Here is a 26,997-nt window from a genome sequence, read left to right as displayed (position 1 = left end):
AAAAGATGGAGGCTGATTGTGGTTTGTGTACCCTCTATGCCTTCCTCCCCGATCTTGCACTCTTTCCCACACTAAGTCTCTTATCAGAATAGACGGTTTTCCACATGACTCAAGTGGCTCCTTTGCTAAGAGAGATGCCAGTCATGTGATATGAGGGAGACATTACAGGGCCCTGGGTTCCAGTGTTTCTTTAAGGAATTAGCCAGTGGTGGACAGGGCAGGGTAGAACTGGCTGGAAATCAACACTGAAATTGGGGTGCTCAGTGTATATCACAGAAAACCCCTTTCTCTTCATAGATTAAAAGTCAACGTGAGAATAGCGTTTGGCGAGTGATATCAATGTACCTTCCACACAAATGGCATGCATTCTTTCCTCGGGCCACAGGTTGATGGTTCAATCTTTCACTTTACAGATGAGATCTAGAATATGTGACTGGCCATATGTAAATATTTAAGAAAAGAAATGTACTTAGTCAATGGCATAAATGTGAGCAAAGAAAAAATAGGTGGACTGAGCAGTAAAGCTATGGCATTATACTGATAATATTACATGTTATTCATAAAAATACATGTAATTAATGTAATTACATTACATGAAATTCATACAATTACATGAATTTCAATGATGAATGTAGTACTGTAGATTTCAAATAAAAATAAAGGAATCTCCATAAAGAGTAAATAAATGCCTTTTTATTAAGTCTTTTTTTAAGTCTTCACCACTGAGTGGGTGAAGGAAGGAAGCTCAGGCCCACGACCCCTCCACGCTCATCAATTCCAGAGAGGGGTGGAAAGAATGAGGGGGTGGGAGGGTCTGCAGTCAGAGGAGGGGCAGGAACTCCAACTGTCATGGGGACAGGTGCCCTGCTGCCTGGGGGCACCTGAGGAATACACCCTCCTGTCACCCTTTCAGACAACCTGCTGTCCTTAGGTAGCTCTTGTGATTCTCTCCAGGATACACAGTGATCACCCACAGGAACTGGAAGGATGCTGTGTAGTTTCATAGCAGCAATTGGGCTGCTGCACTTCACAACGTGCCCCCTACTTCTCCCTGGAGGGTTCTGCATCTCAGGTCTTCCCGGCATCAGTACCTGCCTCCTGTGTCTCTCAGGCAGCATCTTTCCTTCCAGTATGCCCAGTCTTGAACAGATAATGGATATCTATAAGAATCACAACACCACCAACTCTCCTGACACTAAACAACATAGACGTCCTCCCACAAACACCCGTGACAACACCCATCAACCTTCCATACCTGTGTTTCAAGTAGGCTTTCTCCCTGCTTTACTGCGCTATCTCCCTCTCCCAAATCCGAGCCTTGACCTGGGGGAGAAAAACACCTCCACCTTCAGTTGTGCCAGACTGTGCACCAAACAAAGAGGATGAAAAAGCAACCACTTACCCAGTTGTCTTGAGCATTCTTCTCATGAACTGTGATCTGAAAAAGCCAGCACACCAAAAGCCCATGGTTAAGGACTCAATGAGCCACTGCTGTCCCCTGCAGGAGGTGCCAAGGGTTCAGCACAGTGGGTAGAGCTCAGGTTACCTGGTGTCTGAAGGTCAGCTCTGCCTCCAACAACTGTTCTTGCATTTGTTGGATTTATTTCCTGTGAGTTACAATAGCTTTCGTCAGATAAAGCCCATTATTGGGTAGGATTTTAAATAAGTGGCCCATGTGGCTATCCTCCTCTTATCTGTCCCCCTCATCCAATTTATCCTGACACAGGAAACACTTGTCACATGATTACAAATGTACAGTTGGATCAAAGCTATTGTTACATCCTTCCCTTACTCACTTTCCCACACCTGCAGGGTTCAGAGTTGATATAATTTCCTTACCTGTCTTCAATCATTCCCTTATTTATCCTGTGACAAGTGTCTTTTGTCATAAATCTCTTCTCTCCTTTAAGTTCTATCCTTACCATGTTTCCCAGGGTGGCAAAGACCAGGGCCATCGGATGGCACTACTGTGTTTTGGGTATGATTCAACCTACAACAAATGCTTTCCTAAAATGAGGACAATTTACACCACCCTCAGGGACACTGGTGTGGATGAATTTTCCACAGAATCAGGTCAGCACTATGGATCAGGACATTTAGTAATGTATTGTGCTATTCATTCCAAAACTTCTATTTTTTTTTTGTCTGTTAATTCTCTCTGGATAAATCTATGAATTTTTGTTTCCATTACTTGTTAACTGAGCCTAAACATTGTACAAAGGTTAAAAATAAAAAGTGGACAGGGGTTTCAGGAGCTGGTAGTATATAATAACTGAACTCACTTGTGCTTTTCTCTTTCTTCTGTGGCTACTTTTAAAAATTCCTTTGCAGCTGACAGCTGATTCTTCTTTGCCACCAATTCAGAGTGTCTTTTCCAGTTTCCTAAGATGGGAAAGGTATTTACATAGTCCAGTAGCCAAGACCCACAAGTTCTGCAGTTTTCCCTCTCAGCACTCTTGATGGCCTAGATTTGAATGTCCCTTCTTCCCTCCCCCATAAAGACACAGACTGACAACACAATCAGAGAAATTAATTGAAAGCCCCATTTAGGGTTAAAGAAAACCAAACTCTGGCTGCTGCCAAGTCCCCTGCAATCAGAGCTGTCTTTATATTCTCTACTTCAATTTATTCATCATCAAGTCTTCAAATAACATTACACTTTGTGCTCTCTTAGAGTTGGTTCTTTTGTTTGAGACGGTAAAGGCTCATTTCAGTTCAAAGTGAAAAGCCATGTCTGACCAACTATACCCTTTAGGATGAAGTGGGGGATCATCGTTAGTCCTACAACTTGGGGAGCCCTGATTCTCAGGCCAAGGATGTGCCTGGACAGACAATCAGCCCAAAAGAAAGCCTTTCAGAATATGGCTTCATCAGTATTGCAACTCACTCCCAGACATCTCTAGGGTTTAGAAGTACAATCCCTGCTTTCCTCCACTGAAGATCCCAGAAGAAAAGGCCAATCTTTGTGCCAGAAATATGTACTGATACATAAAATATGTACTGATACATATGTACTGATACATACATCATAATGATGTGAACTGTCACATAGTTAAGGTGTTAACTCCTAGAAATAGATTTCAGGTAGAAAACTATCAACTGCATGGAGTCAACCTACTTTCAGAAGACGAATTCATTGATAGTGAAGGTAGCAAAGGGCAATGCTTCTGTTAGAAAGGCTGTTTGGCTGTGTCGCCCTTACATTCTTTTGTTCATCATGTTGATTTTTAAAGAATTTCAACCTGACACTTGATTTACTCAAGAATCACATGCAAAAAGAAACTTAGAAACTGAGGCAAAACTCTAGACAGAGAAATACACATGCATTTGCGTCTGGTCCTTCAGTAGAAGTTTTCTGGAATGGCTGTAATGTAGTTACTTGGTTTAAGGTGTTGAAGAAAGGTAGTCCGAATACTGTACTTTACCCCAAAAAGAACTTACCGATAAACAAACAAACAAAAATGCCAGTGAGACAGAGCAACCCGTACCCCTGCTGTGTGAAGGAATAACACAAAGCTGAGTCTCCAGGGAAGAGAATGAATAATTTTACTTTTTAATATGAATGAAGGACTCTAAGGTCCTGATCTCCTCTGAGAAAAAAATAAAAGGAAATACTGGGCAAAAGAGGAAACTTGGGAGTGAATGCACCAAATTTCTAACTAGCACATGAAGAATAGGAGAACAAGATGAAGAAGAAGGCAGTCTTAGAGATGCCAGCCTGATAGTTGGAGCGACTCTCCGCATGGTAAGGTGTGACTGCTACCCTCATCAGTAGTTCTGTACTCATCACTGAATTCCGGAATAGGCAAGTGAACTGCAAAGAAACTGAACAACTTTATGGGCACAAGCTTAGGAGGAAACAAGTGAAGTTCAGGGTCAGCCAACAAAGGTGAGCCCTTTTTTTTTTTTTTTTTCCTTTTCTCTGGGTGAATTGTGGGGCCCTGAAGTTTGCTCTTTCTATCAAGTTGGACCCGGTGGGAGGGGGTGGGGGCAGGCATCCAACCGCCGGCGGCCCCTGCCCCGCCCTCGCATCCTTCCCAGTCTGCGGAGCCCCGGACCCTCCCTGAGCCCGGCCGCCAGGCTGGCCCCGGGTTGGAGCTGGGGATTCTCACCCACAGGGCGGGCGGCGAGGGCGGGGGGTGGGCTGTCCAGTGTCACTGGCAGGAGTTGGCGTCTACGCAGTCAGATCTGTGCCCTGTCCTGTCCTCCAGTGGCTGAGCCAGGCCCACGTTTTATACAGTGTGAGGGACAAGTCATGATGGGGGCGGTGGGCTTCAGGTCTCACAAGTGCACTCTGCCTGAGATTCACTGGGATTTGGAGTCTTCCCAGGGGGCGGGGTGGGCGGAGGGTGGGCAGCAACTTCCTTTCGGTTCTAACGAAGTACTTGGAATTACACTCAGCTCTTTGGTTACACTGCACACTTTGGTTGGGACCCAAGAGAGTGACACCTAAAAAATCAGGCGGACAGGAAATACCACAGCCTTTTTAGGGATTGAGCCTGCAATGAATGATCTCAACTGCACACTGAATGAAGGGATCCAGTACTGCGGGTGCCCCAACCTACTTTTCAGAAACAAACTCCAACAGTTTCTGCAGCAAGAGAATTCCATTTTTCTCTACACATTCTTGATCCAAGTCTTATACTGAACAACAAATTCAGGGCTGATAAGAACTTGTAATGAGACTAAAACCTAAAGGACAATGTAGACAGGCCTAGAGGGGCTCCAAGTATCAAAGGGATTAATGCCAGTACATTCCTACTCCTATCCCAAATAAATCACATAACAACATTTGACAAGCAGTTAGAAGAGAAAGGAAAAGGCAGGTTCCAGAAATCAAGGTAGGAAGGGAAGACACAATTCTACTGAATACATTTGGCAAAAATACTCTAGATCCTATTCTAAAAGGAAGACAGTTTTCTATACTGGCCACCACATAAATTCACACAACAGTATTTGTGGAAAACTGTTTGGAGATTCCTCAAAGAGTTAAAAATAGATCTGCCCTACAACCCAGCAATTGCACTGCTGGGGATTTACCCCAAAGATACAGATGCAGTGAAACGCCAAGACACCTGCACCCCGATGTTTATAGCGGCAATGTCCACAATAGCCAAACTGTGGAAGGAGCCTCAGTGTCCATCGAAAGATGAATGGATAAAGAAGATGTGGTCTATGTATACAATGGAATATTACTCAGGCATTAGAAGCAACAAATACCCACCATTTGCTTTGACGTGGATGGAACTGGAGGGTGTTATGCTGAGTGAAATAAGTCATTCGGAGAAGGACAAGCATTATATGGTCTCATTCATTTGGGGAATATAAAAAATAGTGAAAGGGAATAAAGGGGAAAGGAGAAAAAATGAGTGGGAAATATCAGAAAGGGAGACAGAACATGAGAGACTCCTAACTCTGGGAAACAAACTAGGGGTAGTAGAAAGGGAGGTGGGTGGGGGGTGGGGGGTGACTGGGTGACGGGCACTGAGGGGGGCACTTGATGGGATGAGCACTGGGTGTTATTCTATATGTTGGCAAATTGAACAGCAATAAAAAATAAATTTATTTTTTAAAAAATAGTATTTGTGACAATTAACACAGGAATATCTTACTTTTCTGCAGCCACTTTTCTCTGTTCATAGAATTCAACCAAGGTATCCACTTTCTTCCTCAGCTGTTTCAATTCTGCTTCCTTTGTTGTTTTCACAGAACTCAATGTATTGTACTTGTCTTCTAGGAAGGACCTTTTTATTGTCTGCAAAGGATGCTTTTCTTCTGTGTGTGTGTGCACATGACTTGAGAACTTGCTTGTGTTGGGGAAAGGGGAAGGGTGAGGACCTTGAGGGCAGGAAGGCATTCTTACTCTTCCTAATGCAAACTCATTAATCCCCACCACATGGGGATTTCTTCCCACAAAACAACATACCTTCCTGGTCACATTTCGTGGACCTCAAGTCTCTCAGCTCTGGTTCCTCGAATTTATCTTGCGACTTTAAGAGATATGAAAAAAGACATTCAAGCAATCGTGATCACAAAACAATGTGAGTGCACCTAATAGGACAGGATTATTCAGTACAAGAAAGAAAGACCTTGAGCCATAAATGGAACGAGGAGAAAGTAAGGAAGGTGGAAAATAGTTCAAGTCAAAGAACTCATAAATGTCTTTCATAGTGAAAGATATATATATATAAATATGTATATAAGTATGTACATATATGTAAGTATATACATATTTATATATATACATACATATGTATATGCATATTTATCTTCCCCTATTCACATTGAAAATTCTGTGTTCATCATTAAGAGAGGAAGGGTCTGTATAATTTGGCTAGCTATCGCCCTTTATCTCTCAAATATCTTGTGGGATTTTCTATATATCTTGGAGGGTAGGGCTGAATGATGTGATAATTGCCTAGCTGTGAAAATAAACCATACTTCCTAGTCCTTGAAATAGCAAAACTCATCATGGTGGTCCTAAGTGAAATTCCAGTTCAGTGTTCAGTAGGAGTTTCAGTTCCCAGATGCTCACTCTCTACAGTAGTAAACAGCTAGCAAATATGCTGTACTCACATCACCCAATGAACAAAAAGCCTCCCAAGCCACATTATGGTAAACTCAATAGTCAACTCATTTTTTAAAAAATTATTTTATTTAAATTCAATTAATTAATATATAGTGTATTATTAGTTTCAGAGGTAGAATTCAGTGATTCATTAGTTCCATATCATACCCAGTGCTCATTTACATCAGGTGCCCTCCTTAATGACCATCACATAATTACCCCAACACCCAATCCAACTCCCCTCCAGCAAGACTCAATTTGTTTCCTAGAGTTAAGAGTCTCTTATGGTTTGTTTCCCTCTCTGAGTTCATCTTTTTTTATTTTTCCCCCCCTCCCCCTTTGATCTTCTATTTTGTTCCTAAATTCCACATATTACTGAAATCATATGATAATCTAGAGCAGAGTTTGGGAGTAGGTGGTGGAAAGGTGAGAGGGTAGCAGTCACACCTTACCCAAGAGGAACAAGCATAAGGACTACATTCCACCTCTTTTCATAAACCATGCATCAAGAATGATGATATGTTTAGTGTTAAAAGAAACATCAAACTAGAAACCTGTGGCAGTGAAATAATCCTTCAAAACACACTACAGAGTAAGGAAAACTGTCAGGGATAATGACGGGCATCACTTCAATGGTAAAAGGGTCAATTCTCCAAAAAGACATAATAATTTCTAATGTGCATGCATTAACAACAGCATCAAAATACATGAGGCAGGGATCCCTGGATGGCGCAGCGGTTTGGCGCCTGCCTTTGGCCCAGGGCGCGATCCTGGAGACCCGGGATCGACTCCCACGTCGGGCTCCCAGTGCATGGAGCCTGCTTCTCCCTCTGCCTGTGTCTCTGCCTCTCTCTCTCTCTCTGTGACTATCACAAATAAATAAAAATGTAAAAAAAAAAAAATACATGAGGCAGAAACTGAAAGAATTGCTGATGAAAATAGACAAATCTATTATTATGGCTGGAAAACTCAAAATCCTCTCTCAGTCATTGACAGATCCAGCAGATACAGCAATTCCATAAGAACACAGGTGAACTGAACAGCATTATCAATCAACTGGATCCATTAACATCTATAGAACATTTCATCCAACAACAGAATATACATTCTTCTCAAGCTAACACGGAACTTTCACTGATACAGGCTATATTCAGGGCCCTAAAATACATCTGAACAACCAAAGAAACAGAAATCACAGGAAGTATGTTCTCAGACCACAAATGACTCAAACTGGACATCGAGAACAGAAGGAGGGATGACTGGGTGGCTCAGAGGTTTGGCACCTGCCTTCGGCCCAGGGAGTGATCCTGGAGACCTAGGATCAAGTCCCACATAGGGCTCCCTGCACGGAGTCTGCTCTCTGTCTGTGTCTCAGCCTCTCTCTCTGTATCTCTCATGAATAAATAAATAAAATCCTTTTTAAAAAAAAAAGGACAAAAGTACAGGTGCAGAACAACAAAAAAGTGAATATTAAACAATACACTTCTAAAGAACACATGGGTTAGAGGGGAGATAGGTGGAGGGATGGGTGAAAGAGGTGAAGGGGATTAAGAGTACACTTATTGTAATGAGCACATGCTGAGTCACCATGTCCACCTGAAACTAATATTATACCATTTATCAATTATACTTGAACTTTAAAAACTGAATCACAGAAGGCACTTCAACAGAACTTTTTAAATATTTCAATTTAAATGATAGTGGAAAATGAACATATTAGAGGGAAGTTGGTAGTATTGAATGCATATTAAAGGTCCAGTGACTATAAAATTTTCTGCTTACTTATTATTACAAATATGTCTATCTATAAGGTATGTTATTATACTTACAGCAAGAATGGTTCTCCAGAGGTAAATTAGAAATGCACAAATTCCCAAGGAGGCAATTATAATGGTAAGGGTCCACAGAATCCGAACACCATCAGAGCCAAGAGGGAAATGGCCAGGCAAAATATGGACAAGCTGAAATAATATTTGAAATAATGAGGAATCTCAAAGACATTTACAATGTATCTGTCACAAAGAATCAACTTTACAAACCCTCAACCAGCCTCCAGAATGTAAGCATACCTCTCAAATGCCTCCTTATGGAGGAGAAGGAGCACAGATGGATTATAAAGGAACAAGGGGAAATTGTTGGGAGTGAGGAGTATGTTTGCTTTCTTACTGTGGTGATGGCTTCATTGCTGCTTACCCATGTCAAATATCAACTAATTGTATTCCTGAAAAAGATGTTGTTATCATACATAAATTATATCACACTGAAGCTGTGGAAAACATCTAATAGGCAAATCTTAAGAGATTTTATTTTGCCTACAAACACATTGCAAATATTTTTTCTATAGTGAACAGAACTTAAGAATTTATAAGCCAACTTCAAATAGACAAAATAGTAAATGCAAACTTATAGTAGATAAGAAGTCAATGACTTCTATTGTACCTTCATGAAATATCTGGATAAACTCTGTTTGAACATTTCCAAAATGACACCCAAAATTTATGGAAGAGTGAGAGAAAGCAAGAAGATGAAATGTACTAAAGATACAAATGAGAATGTTATATAGACAGATGTTTATACATAAGGACATAAATGAGAGAGATGGAAGGCTACTGTTATAACAATTTGGGATTTTTATTCCAACAAAAAATCATAATTATTATGTAATTTCTGAAAACATTGATGTTTCCTTTCAATGCTCACTTTGCTTCTGAATCACAACCCAAAAGATCAGATTTCTGAAGTACATGATAATTTGCATCATCAGGTGATCCTCTATATTTTGATGACACCTGTGAGATTTTAAGTTATTTGAACACCTATCTCCAAACAGCGAATGAAAGGAATTCATGTTCCTATTTCTTAGTATGGTACTTAAATCAGTCAATAGCAACTATGAAATTTAATTTCTAAAAGAATACAAAATTCCTAAATATGGTCACCAAAACAAAGAACACATCTCCTTTAACAAAAACTAGAGTTAAAAGTATTTGAGGAGAAAAGACACTCACAATGCAAATCATCCTAATTCACATCAAGTTTGAATTTTGTGCAGACACACCTTTCTAGAAAGTAGCCTATGAAATCTATAACATTTTCATCTTCAGCTCTCACAGCTAAGGTCACCAGAATGTATGCTGGTGGGAAACACACACTGTCTTGGAATAGCCATGGACTGAAAGAGAGCAGGAGCTGTCAGCACAATGGTTGATCATGGGAATCAAGTGCACAAAACAGAGTCCACCTTGTCACAAATGTAAAACATCCCCAGTCATAGGCACTCTTGTACATCTGGCAGCTCTCTGGATGCTGATATCAGTAGCTTACTCTTAATTAGATTACCTCCAATAGGGCCAATAACACTAGGCTCTCAGAGACCATGGCCATGAACAAGTGGAGGTGGGAAACACAAGATGAGTTAGTTTATGCAAGAGCTCAGAGATGAGGGGGAAGGGAGAACTGAACTGATCTATGAGATGCAGCCCAGGGAGACGGGAATAATTCCAATAATGCCTACCAAGGAGTTTCCTCCTTTGAAGATTCAAAAGAAACAGAATAGAGTCTGTTTTGACTGGAGGTATTCATGTGGGATGATTCTGCCTCAATACAAGGGTTGTTCCTGACTACTGGGACTTTCCAGATCCCTCTCTAAGAATCTGGTGGATGCCAATCTAAAGAATTCTACTTATTTCTATGGGTGTTCCCTATCTGGCTCTTTCTCTCTCTCCTGGAGGTACAGGTTTTGCTTTTTTTTTTAATTAAGATTTAATTTATTTATTTGATAGAGAGCGAGCAAGAAAGAGTGAGAGAGCAAAAGCAGGGCAGGGGACAGAGGAAGAGGGAGAAGCAGGCTCCCACTGAGCAGTGAGCCGGATGCTGGACTCAATTCCCAGGCCCTGAGCCAAAGGCAGACACTTAAGTGATGAGCCACTCGGGTGCTCCCAGGTTTTCCTTTTTAATGATAGAGTAAAATATTCACACTGGGAATCAGATATTTCATCATATTTGGACACTCCTAAGAACATTCAGGCCCTTTTTGCTTGGGTAAATCAACAGTCTGCACTTATGGCCAAGGGAAGGACAACAATTCATTCACTTCCTGATCATGTCAAATGATTTTCCTATGGCAAATGTCCCAGCAGGATGTGGCCACTTAGTGTCTGCTGGCTTCTCAGGGCTCTCATTGACCTGGCAGGACACAAAGTCCCTGGGGGCAGCCTCCAAGAACAGAAGGAAAGGGCTGACCCAGAAGTTGTTTGAAGTCAACAACCCAGGAAACATAGAGTACAAAGGACTTTTCACTTTTTAACACTCTAGTACCAACACCGATGCTTAAGATACCACTGTTCTCAGAGCTGCCATACTTAAGACAACATTTAAGATGATCTCTAAATCTACAAGACTTGAAGCAGGATTCTGACAGGACTTCCAGAAGTCTGTCTAATACAGTTCCTGTTACAGAAGAGTTTCTGGCAGTTTTTAAAACAATTTTAATGAGAGTGGCTTAGTCAGTTAAGCGTCTGACTCTTGATTTCAGCTCAGGTCATGATCTCAGGTTCATGAGATCGAGCCCCTGGTCAGGCTTTGCACTGAGCTGGAGTCTGCTTAAGATTCTGTCTGCTGCGTATCAGATAAAGGGCTAGTTTCCAAGATCTATAAAGAACTTATTAAACTCAACACCAAAGAAACAAACAATCCAATCATCCAAACAATCCAAATGGGCAAAAGACATGAACAGAAATCTCACAGAGGAAGACATAGACATGGCCAACACGCACATGAGAAAATACTCCGCATCACTTGCCATCAGGGAAATACAAATCAAAACCACAATGAGATACCACCTCACACCAGTGAGAAAGGGGAAAATTAACAAGGCAGGAAACCACAAATGTTGGAGAGGATGCGGAGAAAAGGGAACCCTCTTACACTGTTGGTGGAAATGTGAACTGGTGCAACCACTCTGGAAAAGTGTGTGGAGGTTCCTCAAAGAGTTAAAAATAGATCTGCCCTACAACCCAGCAATTGCACTGTTGGGGATTTACCCCAAAGATGCAGATGCAATGAGATGCCGGGACACCTGCACCCTGACATAGCAGCAATGTCCACAATAGCCAAACTGTGGAAGGAGCCTCGGTGTCCATGGAAAGATGAATGGATAAAGAAGATGTGGTTTATGTATACAATGGAATATTACTCAGCCATTAGAAATGACAAATATCCACCATTTGCTTCAACGTGGATGGAACTGGAGGGTATTATGCTGAGTGAAATAAGTCAATCGGAGAAGGACAAACATATGTTCTCATTTATTTGGGGAATATAAATAATAGTGAAAGGGAATAGAAGGGAAGGGAGAAGAAATGGGTAGGAAATATCAGAAAGAGAGACAGAACATAAAGACTCCTAACTCCGGGAAGTGAACTAGGGGTGGTGGAAGGGGAGGAGGGCGGGGGGTGGGGGTGACTGGGTGACGGGCACTGAGCGGGGCACTTGACGGGATGAGCACTGGGTGTTATTCTGTATGTTGGCAAATTGAACACCAATAAAAAATAAATTTATTATTTTAAAAAAAGGCATAGAAGGCAGTTGGAGAATCTCTTACTGCAGAGATAAAATAACTAAAATCTAGTCAAGTCAAAATTAAAAATGCTATAACCAAGATGCAGTCCCAAGTCGAAGTCATAAAAACAAGAATAGATGAAGCAGAGGAGTGAATCAGTGATACAGAAGATAAAATTACAGAAAAAGAGGGAAACAAAGGTGATGGACCACTAAGGTAGATTTAGTAGATTTAGGAAACTAAATGACTTAATAAAACGTGTAACATTTGTAACATCGGAGTCCCAGAAGATGAAAAGAGAAATAAAGGAGGAGGTTTATTCAAACAAATTAGAGCTGAAAAATTCCCTAATCTGGGGAAGGACACAGACATTAAAATCCAAGAAGCACAAAGAATTCCCAATCAATTCAACAAAAGCTGACCATCACAAAGGCACAACATAGCCAAATTCACAAAATATACAGACAAGGAAAAAATTCTGAAAGCAGCAAGGGAAAAAAGTCCTCAACCTACAAGAGAAGACAGATAAGACTCACACTGGATCTGTCCACAGAGATTCGGCAGGCCAGAAAGAAATGGGAGAAAATATTTAACTTGGGAATATTTTGGGAAAAATATATTGGGAAAAATATATTGGGGAAAAAAAGTCAGCCAAGAATTCTTTATCCAACAAGGCTGTCATCCAGAATAGAAGGAGAGATAAAGAGTTTCCTCAATAAACAAAAACTAACGGAGTGCATGACCATTAAATCAACCCTGCAAAAAATCTTAAGGGAGACTCTTTGAGGAGAGAAAAAATACCACAAGCAACAAAGACTAGAAAGGACCAGAGAACATCACCAGAAACACCACCTCTACAAATAACACAATGACACTAAATTCTTATTGTTTAATAATCACTCTGAATGTAAATGGACTAAATGCACCAATCAAAAGACATAGGTAATCAAACTGGGGAAAAGTGGGGGGAATTCCTGGGTGGCTCAGTTGTTAAGCATCTTCCTTCAGCTCAGGTCATGATCCTGGAGTCCTGAGTGTGAGCTTTGTGTCAGTCTCCCTGCTCAGCCAAGAGTCGGCTTCACCACCTGCCTCTGATCCTCCTTCCCTGCTCACACCCTCACTCTCTCCCTCTCAAAGAATAAATAACATATCTTAAAAAAAAAAAGGATGGAGGGGATCCCTGGGTGGCTCAGCGGTTTGGCGCCTGCCTTTGGCCCAGGGTGTGATCCTGGAGTCACGGGATCGAGTCCCGCATCGGGCTCCCGGCATGGAGCCTGCTTCTCCCTCCTCCTGTGTCTCTGCCTCTCTCTCTCTATGTCTATCATAAATAAATAAATCTTTAAAAAAAGGATGGATTAAAAGAAAAACAAGATCCATCTATATTCTGCCTACAAGAGACTTGTTTTAGACGAAACCTACAAACCACCAAAACTGAAACAGGAAAAAAACAAAAATTTCACAGATCCATAACCAGTAAAGAAATTGAATTAGTAATTCAAAATCTCCCAATAAATAAAAGTCCTGGGCTGGATGGCTTCCCTGGAGAATTCTAGCAGACATTTAAAGAAGATCTAATACCTATTCTCAAATTGTCCCAAAAAATAGAGATGGAAAAAAAAACTTCCAAACTCATTCTATGAAGCCAGCATTACCTTGATTTCAAAATCAGACTAAGACCCCACTAAAATAAAGAGAATTACAGGCCAATATCACCAATGAAAATGGACGCAAAAATTATCAATAAAATACTAGCAAATCGAATTAAGAGGACATTAAAAGCATTATTCACTACCATCAAGTGGCATTTATTCCTCGGTTGGTTCAATATTCACAAATCAATCAACATGATACATCATATTAATAAAAGAAAGGATAAGAAGAAGCACGTGATCCTCTCAAGAGATGCAGAAAAAGCATCTGACCAAATACAGCATCCTTTCCCCATAAAAACCCTCAATAAAGTAGGGATAGGTGAAATATACCTCAACATCATAAAGGCCATAATTGAAAGACTGACAACTAATATCATGCTTAATGGGGAAAAACTGAGATCATTTCCCTTCAGTCAGGAATAAGACAAGGATGTCCACCCTCACCATTACTATTTAACATAGTACTGAAAGTCTTATCCTCAATAATCAGACAACAAAAATAAATAGAAAGCATCCTAATTGGCAAGGAAGAAGTCACACTTTCACCATTTGCAGATGACATGATACTCTATCAGAAAACATGAAAGATTCCACCAAAAAGTTGCTAGAACTCATACATGAATTCAGCAAAGTCACAGGATATAAAATCAATGTGCAGAAATGTGTTACATTTCTATATGCCAATAACAAAGCAGCAAAACAAAAAGAGAAATCAAAGAATAGATCCCACTTGCAAATGCACAAAAACACAATGATTCCTAGGAATAAATCTAACTTAAGAGATAAAATATCTGAAAAAAAAAGAAATAAAATATCTGCACTCTGGAGAACTATTGAACATTTATGAAAGAAATTGAAGAAGACATAAAGAGATAGAAAAACATTCCACACTTATGGATTGGGAGAACAAATATTATTAAAATATATCTATACTACCCAAGGCAATCTACACGTTTAATGCTGTCCCTATCAAAATACCCAGCTTCTTTCATAGAGCTAGAACAAACAACCCTAAAATTTCTGTGCAACCACAAAACATCCCAAATAGCCAAACAACCCTGAAAAAGAAAACTAGAGGTATCACATTTCCAGATTTTAAGCTATATTAGAAAGCTGTAGTCATCAGGACAGTGTGGTACTGGCACAAAAACAGACACATAGATCAAGGGAACAGGGAACCAGAGATAGACCCACACTATATGGTAAACTAATCTTGGACAAAGCAGGAAAGAATATCCAATGGAAAATGACAGTTTGTTCAACAAATGGTGTAGGAAAACTGGACAGCAACACGCAGAAGAATGAAACCGGACTACTTCCTTACACTAGACACAAAAATAAATTCAAAATGAAGAAAGACTTCAATGTGAGACAGGAAACAATCATCCTAGAGGAAAACCAAGCAGAAATGTCTTTGACCTCAGCCACAGCAACTTCTAATTAGACATATCATCAAAAGAAGCGACACAGAAGCAAAAATGAATTACCGGGACTTCATCAAGATAAAAAGTTCATGCACAGCAAAGGAAACAATCCACAAAACTAAAAGCCAGTCAAATACCTGACAAAGGATTAGTATCTAAAATCTATAAAGAACTAATCAAACTCAACACCAGAAAAACAAATAATCCAGTTAAGAATTGGGCAGAAGATATGAATAGACACTTTCCCAAAGAAGACATCTGCATAGCTAACCCACACATGAAAAGATGCTCAAAAAAAAAAAAAAGACAAGAGTCATATGATCCTCTTAATAGATGCAGAGAAAGCACTTGACAAAATACAGCATCCATTCCTGATTAAAACTCTTCAAAGTGTAGAGATAGAGGGAACATTTCTCAATATCTTAAAAGCCATTTATGAAAAGCCCATAGTGAATATCATTCTCAATGGGGAAAAATTGAGAGCCCTTCCCCTAAGATCAGGAACACGACAGGGATGTCCACTCTCACCATTGTTATTCAACACAGTATTAGAGTCCTAGCCTCAGCAATCAGACAACAAAAAGAAAGAAAAAGTGCTCAAATTGGCAAAGAAGTCAAACTCTCCCTCTTCGCAGATGACACGATACTGTGTATAGAAAACCCAAAAGATTCCACCCCAAGATTGCTAGAACAGCGATTCAGCAATGTGGCAGGATACAAATCAATGCACAGAAATGAGTAGCATTTCTATACAGTAACAGTGAGACTGAAGAAAGAGAAAATAAAGAATCAATCTCACTTACAATTGCACCCAAAAGCATAAGATACCTAGGAATAAACCTAACTAAAGAGATAAAGGATCTATACCCTAAAAACTACAGAACAATTCTGATAAATTGAGGAAGACACAAAGAGATGGAAAAACATTCCAGGCTCATGGATTGGAAGAATAAATATTGTGAAAATTTCCATGCTACCCAGGGCAACTTACATGTTCAGTGCAATCCCTATCAAAATACCATGGACTTTGTTCAGAGAGTTAGAACAAGTAATCTTAAGATTTGTATGCAATCAGAAAAGACCCCAAATAGCCAGAGGAATATTGAAGAAGAAAACTAATGCTAGGGGCATCACTAATGCTAGGGGCATCCAAAATGTTGGATTTCAAACTGTATTATAAAGCTGTGATTATCAAGACTGTGGTACTGGCACAAAAACAGACACATAGACCAATGAAGAGAATAGAGAACTCAGATATGGGCACTCGACTCTATGGTCAACTAATATAATATTCGACAGAGCAGGAAAGACTATCCACTGGAAAAACTACAGTCTCTTCATTAAATGGTGCTGGGAAAATTGGACAGCCACGTGCAGAAGAATGAAACTAGACCATTCTCTTACACCATACATAAAGATAAACTCAAGATGGTTGAAAGATCTAAATGTGAGACAAGAATCCATCAAAATCCTAGAGGAGAACACAGGCAACAACCTTTTCAAACTTGGCCACAGTAACTTCTTGCAAGATATATCTATGAATGCAAGGGAAACAAAAGCAAAAATGAACTATTGGGACTTAATCAGGATAAAAAGTTTCTGCGCAGCAAAAGAAACAGTCAACTAAACTAAGAGACAACCTATAGAATGGGAGAAAATATTTGCAAATGACATATCAGATAAAGCTAGTATGCAAGATGTATAAAGAACTTATCAAGCTCAACATCTAATAAACAAACAATCCAATCATGAAATGGGCAGCAGACATGAACAGAATTTTCTCCAAAGAAGACATACACCTGGCAACAAGCATATGAGATAATGTTCCACATCACCTGCCATCAGGGAAATACAAATAAAAACCACAATGAAATACCAACTCATACCACTGAGTTTGGCAAAAATTAACAAGACAGGAAACAACAAATTTGAAGAAGATGTGGAGAAGGGGGAACACTCTTGCACTGTTGGTAGGAATGCAAACTGGTGCAGCCACTCTGGAAAACAGTGCAGAGGTTTCTCAAGAAGTTAAAAATAGAGCCACCCTACGACCCAGCAATTGCACTACTGGGTATTTACCCCAAAGATACTGATGTAATGAAATGACAAGACACCTGCACCCCAATGTTCATAGCAGCAATGTCGACAATAGCCAAACTGTGGAAGGAGCCTTGATGTCCTTTGACAGATGAATGGATAAAGAAGATGTGATATATGTATACAATGGAATATCACTCAGCCATTAGAAGGGAAGAATACCCACCATTTGCTTCAACATGGATGGAGGATATTATGCTGAGTGAAGTAAGTCCATCTGAGAAGACAATCATCATATGGTTTCACTCATACGTGGAATATAAGAAATAGTGAAAGGGATTATGAAGGAAAGGAGGGGAACTGAGTGGGAAAAATTAGAGAAGGAGACAAACCATGAGAGGCTTCTAACTCTAGGAAACAAAGGGTTGCAGAAGGGGAGGCGGACGGGGGGTGGTGGGATAACTGGGTGACAGGCACTGAGGAAGGTACTTAATGGGATGAGCACTGGATGCTATACTATATGTTGGCAAATTGAATTTAAATTTAAAAAGTTAAAAAAATTAATTTAAAAAGTTATAAATACTAAAAAAAAAAGAAAAGATGCTCAACATCACTCATCATCAGGGAATACAAATCAAAACTGCAATGAGATACCACTTCTCACACCTGTCAGAATAGCTAAAATTAGCAACACAAGAAAGAACAGGAATTGGCAAAGACGAGCAGAAAGGAGAACCCTCTTGCCCTGTGGTGGGAAAGCAAAAGGGTACAGCCATGTGCAAACAATATGAAAGTTCCTCAAAAAGTTAAAACTAGAATGACCCTATGAAACAGCATTTCCACTACCAGATATTTACCCAAAGGATACAAAAATACAGATTCCAAGGGATACATGCACCTCAATGTTTATATCAGCATTATCAATATAACCAAACTATAGAGAGGGCCCAGAAGTCTATCAAATGAGGAATGGATAGGGGATCCCTAGGTGGCACAGCGGTTTGGCGCCTGCCTTTGGCCCAGGGCGCGATCCTGGAGACCCCGGATCGAATCCCACGTCGAGCTCCCGGTGCATGGAGCCTGCTTCTCCCTCTACCTATGTCTCTGCCTCTCTCTCTCTCTCTCTCTCCCTCTGTGTGTGACTATCATAAGTAAATAAAAAAATGAGGAATAGATAAAGAAGATATGGTATAATTTACAATAGAAGGATGCCTGGGTGGCTCAATGGTTGAGTGTCTGCCTTCAGCCCAGGGTGTGATCCTGGGATCCTGGGATTGAGTCCTGCATTGGGCTCCCTGCATGGAGCCTGCTTCTTTCTCTGCCATGTCTCTGCCTCTCTCTGTGTGTGTCTCTCATGAATAAATGACTAATATATTTTTAAAAATACAATGTAATATTATTCAGCCATCAAAAAGAATTAAATCTCGCCATTTGGAGCAACATGGATGGAGCTAGAGTGTATTTGGCTAAGTGAAATAAGCCAGTCAGAAAAACATAAATACCATATGATCACATGCATACATGGAATTTAAGAAGGAAAGAAAACAAACATATGGAAAGTGGGAAAAGGAAAAAAGGACTGGGGGATATGAGCCATAAGGGACTCTTAATGATAGAGAAAAACTGAGGGTTGATGGAGGGAAGTGAGTGGGTGATGGGCTACATGGGTGATGGGTGTTAAAGAGGGGGCTTGTTGTGATGACCACTGGATGAATCACTGGAGCCTATTCCAGCAATCAATATCGCACTATATGTTAACCAACAAAATTTAAATTTAAAAAGGACAAACACCTCAATGGATTTTCATATCTTCACACAACCTTCCTTCTTGACATTATAAACCTAATATTTTCAGGTTTCCATCCTTGTCAATTCTACTCCATCCAGACCAGGCAGCACAGACAGGACCCAGAACTTGATGTGGACAACTGTGGCCACAAACCCGTTCAGGCTAACTGAGAAACCTGCTCTGTGGTCCTCAGTCTTCAGGAAGAATTGAAATTCTTATGAAGTTCCCATCAAGAACCCCATGAAAAAGCTATTATTTAACCACAATGTGAAAGAACTCCGTAAGAAGGGAGACACCATTGATGTGCCATGTTTACTCACATTCGGGTTTGGGTAACCAGGACATAAAAATAAGAGGAGCCAGAAGAGCAGACTCTGTACCTCCATGTCCTAGTCTCTATAAGACTAATACATTTCCCCAACTCATTCAAGCCCAAGACAGCTGAAAATCATTGCTCTAAAACTGATCACTTTTATTATTATGTAAATTTCTTATAAACAGGAATCATTCTAGCACTGCTAAATAAGAAAAAGCAATCTCTTTAACATAAACTTCAAAAATAAGGATAACAACAAGTGTTCAATTCTGTCTAGATGCTATTGCCTGCCTCAAGAGCCCCTGAGTGTGGCTGTCCTGATTATAGGAGACAACAGGGATGCCTGGGTGGCTCAGTGGTTGAGCATCTGCCTTCAGCTCAGGTATGATCCTGGGTCCTGGGACTGAGTTCTGCATCGGGTTCCCCGTGGGGAGCCTGCTTCTCCCTCTGCCTATGTCTCTGCCTCTCTTTCTGTGTCTCTCATGAATAAATAAATAAAATATTGAAAAAGGAAGAAGAGGAAGAAGAAGAAGAAGAAGAAGAAGAAGAAGAAGAAGAAGAAGAAGACAACACCAGCTACAGAAGGGGTGGAGTCTAGCCCAAAAGTGAATGGGAGAGAGGCCCAGTCTATAAGGGGAACTAGGGCATTCCAGGAAGGATGTCCAGGGTCACCCTAATTATAACTGGAGCAGGGACAGGGAAAGAAATAGCAGTGAACAGAGTTTGGGGCCCCCAAACAGGTGAGATTGCTCATGGGTGTGAGAAGTGTCCCCAAAGCCAGAGTCAGCCTCCTCTCTAGGGAACACCTCATGGCCCCTGGAGACAGGACCAGGAGCCTAGTGTTTGAGATCCAGCTGTGCTGCTTACAGCTGTGTGACCCTGGGCTGGTTTCCTTCTGTAAAATGGGAGTGTCCATACCTATGTCATAGGCAACTGTGCTGAGGACAAGAGGAAGCCACATGCTGAGCACCTATGGACAATAGCATCATCATCTCCATGGCACAAGTGTCTTCCCAGATCCGGTGCCTTAAAAGTGTCACAGCTGTTAATGACAACACTGGTGACAAGCCAGGTCACTCCTGTTTCAGGCCTATGCTAAGCGCTGCCCTTTGTAGAAATCATCTCTTAGGCTCCAGATGGCAGGAGGAGGTCATAAGGTGTGGGGAGGGCTCTGGGCCCCTGGCAAGGCTGAGGCATTCCTGGGCCCAGGGAAGGGTGAGTGAGTGAAGGCCCCTAGGGAGTGCTGGGGAATGGAGCTCCTGGGCTCCTTGGAAGGAATGGGGGATTGGGCATCCCTGGAAAGGGATGGAGAAGTCTTGCAGGATTCCTGGGTCCCCAAAGGGCAGATCCCTCCCACACCTATGCTGGTGCAGGCTGGGACCTGGAAGCAGCAGCAGCAGTAGCAGCAACAGCAGCATTCAGAGGCAGCAGAGGCAGCAAATCCGTGGGGCAGTGGATGGAGCAGTGAAGAATGCTCTGGCAGGCAAGTGGTATCACCAGGCTGGGCTGCCCTTGGCCCCTTCCCCCTTCCCCAGCCACCTCACTAGCTCTGGCCCTGACCTCACCCTCCAGCAGGGCATGAGAAAGCCAGGCAGAGGTGGACCCCTGGGGCCAAGGAAGGGTCCCTCCCCAGACCTCTGTGTCCTGGTGGTTGAATGGGCCCCTGGAATCAGGAGACAGACTCTGGACCCAGAGTCCTATCTGATGGGGCTTAGGGAGAATCATGGAGGGACAGCACATAGCACCAGTTCATTCACAGAATAAAAGCACAACACAAGGTCCCCTTGGATGCTGATGTCAGTTTGTTACCCCAGCCACATTCTGAGCACTCCTCAGGGACATGGAAGCAGGAGTGTAGCTGACATTAATTTGAAAAAACAAAGATGCTGGAATATGGGCACTCCTGATGCTCTTACAAATCAACGTCCAACACTGCCCTCCTCACCCTTCTCAGAGTGGGGAAATTGAGGCAGTCAGGGATTTGGCCAGGATGACACAGTGGTTTCTGAGGGTTTTGCTGATTACATCTGACCATATCCCTTTTTTCTGAAGTTTACTTCTTTTAATCTTGCAGCTCTGGGACAAATTCCACCTGGTGAGGATAAAGCAAACCCTTCCTGACTTAGTCCTACTGTCATTTCCTACCGATGCCCCATGCCCCTCCTCTGCCCCTGTGCAGTTCCACAGATGGGCTGGAACCATGTGGTAGCCTCAGTAGGCTCCACCAAGCATGTCAGGGTGTCCTCTGACGAGGGAAGTTGGATGCAGCCCTATGATGCGCTCTGACCGGTGAAATGTGAGTGCGTGTGAGGTGTGCCACCTGGAACAGAACAATGGAGTCTGGCCACCTCCTTTGGCCATCTCTCCCAGCTCCTGGAAGTTACCTATGGTGGGTTCTCTTTTATCCTGGTCCCGGGAAGACCATGTAGACATGTGGCAGGACAAGAAAGATACCTCCCTTATTAGAAGCTCCTAGGACGTGGGACTACTGGGTACTCACTGTAACATCTAGTCCATCCTAACTGGTATGCATCCTCTGTTCTGCTCTCTATGAGGCAGCACAGCCTAACATTTGAGCGTGAACTCTGTTGTCAGATACACATGGGTTTGAGTTCTAGCCCTGCCCTTTGATTCGCTCTAACTTCAGGCAATTTGGTTTGAGTCTTTGAGCCTCCATTTCCACTCTGTAAAATAGATGGTTGTACGATCTCAGGTTGGGAGGGGATTAAATGAAACAACAATACATGAAAATCTTTGAGTCCAGAGCCTGGAACACACACTAAATGTTCAATAAATATTAGCTGTATACCTTTATGTCTGGACTGTAAGCATTCAGAAAATGCAACAATGTATTATTACAAAAGAAGGACATGTTACTTTTTGGCCTGTGTATCTCCTCAAATTTTGTTTTCAATAAATAGGATAATATATGTATATTCATTCATAGCCTTTTTTCTTAATAAGATACTGTGCTATTTTTATGTTACAAATAAAGATTTGCATATCTTTTTAAATTATACAGTATCAAATACCATGAATAATTTAATCATTTCTCTATTGTTGGTCATTTTCATAGGTTGCATATGGTATTGAAAATAAGTGAAGTAGAATAAAAACTATACTAATGCATTGTAGGTTAGAATAAATGTTTTTTTAAAGATCGTATTTATTTGTTCATGAGACACAGAAAGAGAGAGGCAGACATAGGCAGAGGGAGAAGCAGGCTCCATGCAGGGAACCCAATGTGGAACTTGATTCCAGGGATCAAGCCCTGAGCCAAAGGCAGACCTTCAACCTGTCAGCGACTCAAATGTCCCTAGGCTAGAATAAATACTATTTTGTTGACTTTCGTTGATTATGTATATATATATATATATATATATATATATATTGGGTTGCAATTTAGAATGTATTCCTTACTAGGGCTAATGTTTGAAAAACCTGTGGTAATTGTTGACTTGAATTTTTTTTTTCAAATTTTGAAAGAAGACAAATAGCCTTCAGGGGCACCTAGAAGTTTATAGAGTCTTGAGTAGAAGGGAAGGCTCTGCCTTGGTTAGAATCTTAGCTCCTTCACTCATTAGCTGTGTGCCTGTCTCTGAGCCTCAACATGCTCAACTCCAAAATGGGGATGGTGATGAGATTTTGTACTGTGGGGCACTATTGCCTGAGGACAGAATGATTGATAAAGATCTCTGAAGCACACCTGACATAAAGCACTCCATAAACAAGATATCCTATCTTTTCTGACATTTTTTAGTTACTGCCTTTACATCTGGAATATCTTTCAGGGCAAAGCCTAACCGTCGACTGTGTCTCCTGATCTCCACCCTCCCCAAAAATATGCTGGTGCTCTTTCCAGTGCCGGCAAAAGCCTGGAGTTCATAATGTGTTGAGTTCAATTACTTCTTTGTTATAGATCAATATCCAGGCAATCCAGGACTCCAGAGTAGGGCGTATTACCTCTTGCAGTCCCAGGACTTAAATCAAAGCACAGAAGGACCTTCATTCATCCTCATATCCCCTCCTACTAATCAGAGGGGATCAGGAGAGATGGAGGACCCAAGGAACCCCTGACACCAGAAGGGTGAGAGTCTGGAGTCAAGACAGATCTTGGGGAATCCCGGGGAGCAGAAAAGGAGGAAGAGACACAGAAAGTGGGAACAGGGGAATGGGGGTTGGATGAGGGTGAGACTAGGACTGGAGATGAAGGACTGGTGGGCATATAGTCAAGAATAAAACAGGAGTCAAAGAAAAACTTTCAAAGGATAGGACATGATATTTGAGCTCAATAATAGTGCTACTGATAATGATCCTACAACAAATGTCTCCTTCCAGAATGAGCATCCCATTTTGTGGGACAAGCTTGTAGAATCTCACTATTATCTATGTCACTCTACTACTTTGTATGCGTAGTTTTTAAATTTTGCACACAAATGGTGGGGGGGAAGTAACTTGATGCTCATGACTAATCTTGGGATCTCCCAAGAATGTGTGTATTTTAAAAGGTAGATTCTCTCCTGGGGCACAGAGGGACAACACCCATAACTCTTAGGAGTGGTGGGAGTTATGAGCGGTTGGATCCCTCAGAAAGTGACTCTGGACAAGGATGTGAGTATAAGTAGTGTCTCTGGAAGGGTCTTCAGGAAGCAATTATAAGAGCTAAGGATGTGAAGAAGGAAGGAGCCAACAAACAATACAGGATGTTAGTGAAGAGGTTACTGCTGTGGGCAATTCTGTCTCCATCCACTGGGAACATCCAGAAGACTGTGCAGAACAGCCTTGCATCATCATACTCAAGTGTGCAAAGACCTGCATGGGATGAGTGCTTCCTTCATGGACATTAGTTACCTGGCAGAAGTGCTCACTCTCATGGCCAAAGAAGCCAAGGACAATCAACCCTCAGGCAAAGAGCAGCAGGCAATTGCAGGAGGCAGCCACTGTGTGTACAAGATGGGGAGTGCCAGGGAAGACAGCAGGGCACTAACCCTTTCATCACATGTTTGTATTCAATATTATGACCCATGAGATCTGAAACACTAAGAAATTAGTGTAGGACCCCACATCATAAGTAAAATGATTATCATGGTTCCTTAAATTTATTATCATTTATACTTTCAACACTGACACCTCTTTAACAAATAACTTCTGTCCCATGAATAACCCCAACCCCACCATTTCAGTCTTAGAAGTCTCAAGTCAAGCACACTTTCTTATAAGCACTCTTCAAAACTTGCCAAAGACAAAAGCATAGTTCAAGGGATAGAGTGCTACCTAGGGTGTATACTTTGCACGTAGAACAGTGAACACTTTATTCCTCCACGAAAAATTTTCCCATTCCTTGGCATTTCAGAAGGCATGGGATCTGAAGTTTAGACTGCTCCCTATCCTTGAAATCAGTGTTACAGAGTATAGTTTTCCAAGCTTAACAGCAACTGATAATATGCTGCACTAGTGACAAAATAAATATCTACTCACATTCTCTTCCTATAAATATTAACAATTAACTGTGTGTCTTTAAATCAAATATATATATTATATATAAGTATATATATATTTATATGTGTGTGTTTATATCATATACACATAAAAACATATATATATATTGAGAGCAAGAGACAGGAGGGTGTCAGTTGTGGGGAGGGCCAGAGAGAGAGGGAGACTCTTAAGCAGGCTCCATGCTAAGTGTGGAGCCCGATTGGGGGCTCAATCTCATGACCCTGAAATCATGACCTGAGCCAAATGAATAGTCAGATGCTTAGTTGATCAATCCACCCAGGCACCCTCAAATCAAGTATCTTTTAGTTCCTCTAATAATCTCTGTATAGCATTTGTTGGTGTTATTCTATTATGATAATCATGATTTTTCTCTCCATGAATATTAATTAGCCACTAGAATGGTAGGCAACAACTTTATAGAACACCAAATGATAACACATCCATCGTAGTTCAGAAAACTACATTATCATATAATACATAATGTTATATATGTGTGTGTGTGTTATCTTAATGTAAACTATGTAAAACAGATCTTTCTGTGATTTCTATATAATTGTGTATTATTCAATTACTGTAACACAAATGCTATTATTTAAATAAAACAACAGAACAGAGTATGTGTCAATGACTACTAGGACTAATTATGCAGCAATATGTGTTCACAAATAAAACAATGGCTACTAATAAATTTTCCATTTTATAATAGGTTTAGTTACCAATAGATCAAATAGGAAAAACAGTACAGAGCATTTCCATGTACCTAATGCTCAGTTTGCCAACTGTTTTTCTTTTATTTTAATTCCAGTATAGTTATTAACATAGAGCATTACATTAGTTTTAGGTATACAATATAGTGATTCAACATTTCCATGCACTATCCAGTGCTCATCACCCATGCTCCCAACCATGGTTTCCCTCTGGAAATCATCACTTTGTTCTCTATGGCTAAGAGTCTGTTTCTCTGTTTGTCTCTCTCTTTCTCTTCTTCCCTTTACAACAGCCACATTATGGAAGTCCCCAAGTGTCCATCAATAGATGAATGGATAAGAAAATGTGGTATACACTATACAATGGAATATTACCCAACCATAAAAAGGAATGAAATCTTGCCATTTAGAATGACATGGACAGAGCTAGAGAGTAGAATGCTAAGCAAAATAGGTCAGATAAAGACAAATACCAGATTATTTCATTCATGTGGAATTTAAGGAACAAAACAAATGAGCAGTCTGCCGAATATTCACATTGTATCAATCGGTGCATCTTCATAACTAATACCCAAAATTGATAGAGTATTATTAACTAAAATCAATAGTTTTACTCAGATTTGATTAGGTAGTAACTTTTCTGTTCTAGGCTTATCCCAGCTGGCACACTACATTCAGTCATGTTATCTCCTTAGGCTCCCATTGGCCATGACAATTCTCAGACTTTCCATATTTTTCACCACCTGGAAAATTTTGAGGCGTACGCTTCATGTAATTTGTGGAATGATCCTCAGTTTGTGTCTAATGTTTTTTCTCAAATGATTAGACTGCATTTCTTGTTTGGGAGTAGGAGGGAGATCACAGTGACGAAACATCCTTATCACTTCACATCAAGTATATTTACTCTCAAGATGATGTTTATCTTTGATCACCTGGCCAAGGCTGTGTTGCCAGATTTCTTCTCTGTCCAAAAGATATAAGGTATGTTTCCTTTCTTTTTTTTTAAGATTTTTTACTTATTTATTCATGAGAGACACGGAGAGAGAGGAAGAGACAGGCAGAAGGAGAATCAGACTCACTGTGGGGAGTCTGATGCAGGGCTCGACCCCTGGACCCTGGGATCACAACCTGAGCCAAAGGCAGATGCTCAACCACTGAACCATCCAGGTGGTCCTTTCAGGTACGTTTCCTCTGGAGAAATCACTATACACACATCTCAAAGAGTGGGAAGTTATGTATCGCCTCTTTAAGACCTACGTATCTAAATAATGCAAATACTTTCTGCATAGAAAATATTGCTTGATTTACCAAAAAAAAATGCTCATTTTTTCGGTAAATCTAAGCCTATTTTGAATTAAAAGTGTATTAACAATAACTATTTTATTTTTTCTAACACATAATTGCATAATTAGTTCTACTAGGATTACTAATAATTGACCATTATT

The 26,997-nt window shown here is 40.9% G+C and overlaps 2 protein-coding genes and 1 long non-coding RNA gene across 12 annotated transcripts in view; 2 read left to right on the top strand and 1 right to left on the bottom strand.

The window, feature by feature from the left end:
- The window catches only part of LOC112640290 (transport and Golgi organization protein 1 homolog), a 91,351-nt gene that overhangs the window by 59,523 nt on the left and 4,831 nt on the right, over positions 1 to 26,997 (bottom strand). The gene's annotated exons all lie outside the window — the stretch shown is intronic.
- LOC112679070 (uncharacterized) lies at positions 3,518 to 20,829 on the top strand. Its single transcript, XR_003148093.3, has 3 exons — positions 3,518 to 3,889; positions 19,624 to 19,728; positions 20,720 to 20,829. It is a non-coding gene; the product is annotated as an uncharacterized LOC112679070 (long non-coding RNA).
- LOC112640285 (acyl-coenzyme A synthetase ACSM4, mitochondrial) overlaps positions 26,566 to 26,997 on the top strand; it is a 55,336-nt gene continuing 54,904 nt past the window's right edge. For all 4 annotated transcript variants that reach the window (XM_049111332.1, XM_035718076.2, XM_025416323.3 and 1 more), the window contains exon 1: positions 26,566 to 26,732. The gene's annotated coding sequence lies outside the window, so the exon portion shown is untranslated. The remainder of the gene's footprint in view (positions 26,733 to 26,997) is intronic.

This window comes from Canis lupus, chromosome 6, assembly GCF_003254725.2.
Source record: "Canis lupus dingo isolate Sandy chromosome 6, ASM325472v2, whole genome shotgun sequence".
NCBI lineage: Eukaryota > Metazoa > Chordata > Mammalia > Carnivora > Canidae > Canis > Canis lupus.
The sequence above is the reverse complement of the archived record's forward strand: the minus strand, read 5'-3'. Positions and strand labels throughout refer to the sequence as shown.